Below are 6,164 nucleotides of genomic sequence, written 5' to 3' on the forward strand. Positions count from 1 at the left end.
GGTCCCGGTCGCCCTGCCAGTGCGGCGAGGTGGAATAGCCCGCACTGGGCTATGCAGGCGAACCGGGGACACCGTGCGCAAGGCTGGTGCCATGTAAGCCGGCCCAAGGAGACGCACTGGAGACCAGATGCGTAGAGCCGGCTTCATGGCACTTGGCTCGATGCCCACTCTAGCCCGGCCGATACGCGGAGCTGGAATGTACCGCACCGGGCTGTGCACCCGCACTGGGGACACCGTGCGCTCCACAGCATAACACGGTGCCTGCCCGGTCTCTCTAGCCCACCGGTAACCACAGGAAGTTGGCTCAGGTCTCCTACCTGGCGTAGCCATACTCCCTGTTAGCCCCCCCCCCCCCAAGAAATTTTTGGGGCTGACTCCCGGGCTTCCATCCACGACGCCGCGCTGCCTCCTCATACCAGCGCCTCTCCGCTTTCGCCGCCTCCCGTTCTTCCTTGGGGCGGCGATACTCTCCTGGCTGAGCCCAAGGTCCTTTACCGTCTAATTCGTCCTCCCATGTCCATACCTCCTCGCGCTGCTCCTGCTGCTGCTTTTTCCTTTGCCCATTACCACACCGCTTGGTCCTGTTGTGGTGGGTGATTCTGTAACGATTCTCTTCTTGTGAAGTAGAGGCGGACCAAAGCGCAGCGTGGTGGTTGTTCATTGTAATTTATTGACGACACTATACATGAACAAACTAACGAAAAAACAAGAAACGTGAGAACTCAAAACAGCCCTGTCTGGTGCAAACACAAAAACAGGAACAATCACCCACAAACACACAGTGAAACCCAGGCTACCTAAATATGGTTCCCAATCAGAGACAATGACGAACACCTGCCTCTGATTGAGAACCATATCAGGCCGAACATAGAACTAGACAAACTAGACATGAAACATAGAATGCCCACTCAGATCACACCCTGACCAACCACAACATAGAAATATACAAAGTAAACTATGGTCAGGGTGTGACAAGGACACCATATTTGGTCAAAGAGAAATGCTTCATGGCACGGCGATGATGCAGGCGGTCAACACTTGAATGACTGTATCTTTGTAAAAACAGCACTGTCACGACTTCTGCCAAAGTCGGTCCCGCTCCTTGTTCGGGCGGCGTTCTGCGGTCGACGTCACCGGTCTTCTAGCCATCGCCGATCCACCTTTCATTTTCCATTTGTTTTGTCTTGTCTTCCCACACACCTGGTTTCAATTCCATCATTACATGTTGTGTATTTAACCCTCTGTTCCCCCCATGTCCTTGTCCGGAATTGTTTATTGTAGTGCTTGTGCATGTTATGCTGGTGTGTAACGGGTTTTGTTTACCCATTTATTTATTGTTCTGTTTACGGTGGTTTTGTTTATTAAACTGCGCCGTTGTAAATCAGTTTTTGCTGTCCTGCGCCTGACCTCTTTGCCGCCAGTACGCACCCCCTACATGCACCAATTGGGGTAAAACAGAGCTAGCTAGATAGCCAATGAGCTGGGCTTTACGGGAGTATCCGGAAACCATGTATATGTCGTAAAATGTAGCTACTAACCTTGTACAACAGCATGCCTTTTCATTTTGGACAAAAATTATAAATATACTCAGTTATAAAGTTCTGAAAACTGGTTGTTTTGCAAATGTTGAACTTATAAAATGGCTACTAATACTTGGAAAGCTAAATCAAAGTCCAAGTATACAGATTTGACAATATTCTTGCAGAAAAATTTTATATGAATGCGAATGTCTCCATCATGATTTGCCCATCTTGTGGACACTATCGGAATTACAACCAGAGTGATGGCAAGAACTGTGACCTTTCTCTTGCATTTCAAAGATGGTGAGAGAAAACGACCGGTTGTTTTTTTCTTTGTATTTTATTCCTTTGTTTTATATTCTCCTACATTTAATTCACATTTACACAAACTTCAAAGTGTTTCATTTGAAATGGTACCAAGAATATGCATATCCTTGCTTCAGGGCCTGAGCTACAGGCAGTAAGATGTCATTTAGGCGAAAATTGAAAAAAAAAGGGGGCTATCCCTAAGAAGATTTATTAAATGGACACAACATTGGCATTGAGGAATACAACACATCAGTCATCGGCTTCATCAATAAGTGTATCGATGACGTCGTCCCCACAGTGACTGTACGTACATATCCCAACCAGAAGCCATAGATTACAGGCAACACCCGCATTGAGCTAAAGGCTAGAGCTGCCACTTTCAAGGAGCGGGAGACTAATCTGGACGCTTATAAGAAAGAAGAAATCCCGCTATGCCCTCAGATAAACCATCAAACACCGGCTGGTTTACACCGGCTACACTGGCTCTCTGCTACACCGGCTCTGACGCTCATCAGATGTGACAGGGCTTGAAAACTATTATGGACTCCAAAAGGAAACCCAGACGCAAGCTGCCCAGTGATGCGAGCCTAACAGACGAGCTAAATGCCTTTTATGCTCGCTTCGAGGCAAGCAACACTTGCACGAGAGCACCAGCTGTTCTGGATGCACCACTTGGATTTGATTTGACAACAGACCAAAACCTGAAGGGAGATAACAATGTATGCATGGATGACTCCATTTGACCTCCTTAGAGAACAACATTTTACCTTGTGGTGTCTCGGTTCAAATGTGGCAAGCAGTGACTCAGCAACATCCAATGGCTCATTTAGCATTTCATGTAAAATATCCAAAACAAGGAGCGGTTTCCATTAGATAGCACAGCCACAAAGTAAAAATTGCTATATTGAAAAAATTAACATACACCAAAATGTGCTTTTTGGTTTTCATTTAAGGTTAGGCAGTGTGGTTAAGTTTAAATTGTAGAAATAAGTGGGGTTAATGACTTTGGGGCTGTGGTAACTAGTGTCATGACATTGGCCTGTGGGTAAGGTTCATGACCCCCCATAAATACCTTTCTCCCTTCCCTCTCTCTTGACTCTACAAAGGGACTCTTGAATAGCCTTTGTTAAACAGAGAGTCTGGGAACATCAAACAAGTGGAGGGAAAGGAACCATATTTCGGTAATAGAACCAGTTGAAAATATGCGTTGGTACTTGAATATGATGTCAGTTCGGTTGTCATCTGAGACATTATGACTGATGACAGGACGACCTAAACTGTATCTGGGAAAGTCTACACATTATAGTTATCAGTTTCACATGGAATTGTTGTGCAATTCAAATGTTTGAATATAAAATTAATGGTGAAAAGATTCAATGTAATTTTAGCTTCCAAATGAGAGATTTGGGTTTTCATAAGGTTAGGGCTCTGCTCAATCAGTGGCCCGCCCCTGTGAAGAGACATGGGCTATAAACTATGAAACACACCCTTCTCCCTCCACTATATAAAAGCTCTTGGCGAAAAGATAACCTCCTGTTCCGGGTACATTAGGATGACGGTCCGATGTCAGAAGGGTTCAGATAATAACTACAGAACAAAGCCAACCTCAGCGTGAGCTTTGGTTGCGAATGGTAAGAACTTTGAACTCTTATTCACTACAGAAGTGATACCTCCTAGCCGTTGAGTTTGCAGCAGCCACTGTAAATGTTGGCTAGGAGGGGACAGACAGAGCATCCCGTCCACCACACAACGATGACACTAGAACATTTCCCGTTCACCACCAGAGACACTCTTCAAAGGACAAAGGACTCTGCTGGGCAACACGGCCTTCCATCTACCACCAACCTATTGAAGTGCAGCTCAGAGTAAATATTTATTGCATTTTCCTTTTCCACAACTGCAGACCACATGTAACCATGCCAGCTCAGGACCTCCACATCCGGCTTCTTCACCTGTCTGTGACCAGCCACCCGGACAGCTGATGAAACTGAGTATTTCTGTCTGTAATAAATCCTTTTTGTGGGGAAAAGCTCATTCTGATTGGCTGGGCCTGGCTCCCCTTCGTGTGGGTCTATACCCGCCCAGGCCCACCCATGCCTATATCCTACCAGGCCCACCCATGCCTGCGCCCCTGCCCAGTCACGTGAAATCCATAGATTAGGGCCTAATTTATTTATTTAAATTGACTGATTTACTTATATGAACTGTAACTAAGTAAAATCTTAGAAATTATTGCATGTTGCATTTATATTTTTGTTCACTGTATATACAGTACCAGTCAAAAGTTTGGACACCTACTCATTCAAGGGTTTTTCTTTATTTGTACTATTTTCTACTTTCTACATTAGTAGAATAATAGTGAAGACATCAAAACTATTAACACATATTGAATCATGTAGTAACCAAAAAAGTGTTAAACAAATCCAAATATGTTTTAGATTCTTAAAAGTAGCCACCCTTTGCCTTGATGACAGTTTTGCACACTCTTGGCATTCTCTCAACCAGCTTCACCTGGAATGCTTTTCCAACAGTCTTGAAGGAGTTTCCACATATGCTGAGCACTTGTTGGCTGCTTTTCTTCCACTCTGCGGTCCAACTCATCCCAAACCATCTCAAAGGGGTTGAAGTCGGGTGATTGTGGAGGCCAGGTCATCTGATGCAGCACTCCATCACTCTGCTTATTGGTCAAATATCCCTTACACGGGCCTCCCGGGTGGCGCAGTGGTTAAGGGGGCTGTACTGCACCGCCAGCTGTGCCACCAGAGACTCTGGGTTCGTACCCAGGCTCTGCCGTAACCGGCCGGGACCGCTAGGCACAATTGGCCTAGCGTTGTCCGGGTTATGGAGGGTTTGGCCGGTAGGGATATTCTTGTCTCATCGCGCACCAGCGACTCCTGTGGCTGGCCGGGTTGCCAGGTGCACTATGTTTCCACCGACCCATTGGTGCGGCTGGCTTCTGGGTTGGATGCGCGCTGTGTTAAGAAGCAGTGCGGCTTGGTTGGGATGTGTATCGGAGGACGCATGACTTTTAACCTTCGTCTCTCCCGAGCCCGTACGGGAGTTGTAGCGATGAGACAAGATAGTAGCTTCTAACAATTGGATACCACGAAATTGGGGAGAAAAAAGGGGGTAAAAAAAAATATATATATATATCCCTTACACAGCCTGGAGGTGTGTTGGGTCATTGTCCTGTTGAAAAACAAATTATAGTCCCACTAAGCGCAAACCAGATGGCATATTGCTGAAGAATGCTGTGGTAGCCATGCTGTTTAAGTGTGCCTTGAATTCTAAATAAATCACAGACCGTGTCACCAGCAAAGCACCCCCACATCATCACACCTCCGCCTCCATGCTTCATGGTTGACACCACACATGCAGAGATCATCCGTTCACCTACTCTGCGTCTCACAAAGACACGACGGTTGGACCCAAAAATCTGAAATTTGGACTCATCAGACCAAAGGAAATATTTCCACCGGTCTAATGTCCATTGCTTGTGTTTGTTGGCCCAAGCAAGTCTCTTCTTATTATTGGTGGCTTTTAGTAGTGGTTTCTTTGCAGCAATTCGACCATGAAGGCCTGATTCACGCAGTCTCCTCTGAACAGTTGATGTTGAGATGGGTCTTTTACTTGCACTCTGTGAAGCATTTATTTGGGCTGCAATCTGAGGTGCAGTAAATCCTCAAAATGTCAAGAACTTTTAAATTTTCTTCCAGTGCAGTCGCAAAAACCATCAAGCTATGATGAAACTGTCTCTCTAACTTATCCTCTGCAGGAGAGGTAACTCTGGGTCTTACTTTCCTCATGAGAGCCAGTTTCATCATAGCGCTTGATAGATTTTGCGACTGCACTGGAAGAAAATGTAAAAGTTCTTAACATTTTGAGGATTTACTGACCTTCATGTCTTAAAGTAATGATGGACTGTTGTTTCTCTTCTTATTTGAGCTGTTCTTGACATAATATGTACTTTTACCAAATAGGGCTATTTTCTGTATACCACACCTACCTTGTCACAACACAGCTGATTGGCTCAAACGCATTGAGGAAATAATTTCCACAAATTAACTTTTAACAAGGTGGCACAACTGTTAATTGAAATGCATTCCAGGTGACTACCTCATGAAGCTGGTTGGGAGAATGCCAAGTGTTCAAAGCTGTCATCAAGGCAAAGAGTGGCTACTTTAATATCCATATTTCAATCAATCAGCTTATTATCCAAATGTCTATCAATCAGCTTAACACATCCTATCCACACTCACACAACTTTAACATCCATTCCCTAACACATGGTAATCTCCCGTATTACCTCATTTGCATTTTCAACGATTCTCTTAT

Source organism: Oncorhynchus mykiss, chromosome 30, assembly GCF_057628025.1.
Source record: "Oncorhynchus mykiss isolate SJ-2025 chromosome 30, ASM5762802v1, whole genome shotgun sequence".
In the NCBI taxonomy this organism is placed as follows: domain Eukaryota; kingdom Metazoa; phylum Chordata; class Actinopteri; order Salmoniformes; family Salmonidae; genus Oncorhynchus; species Oncorhynchus mykiss.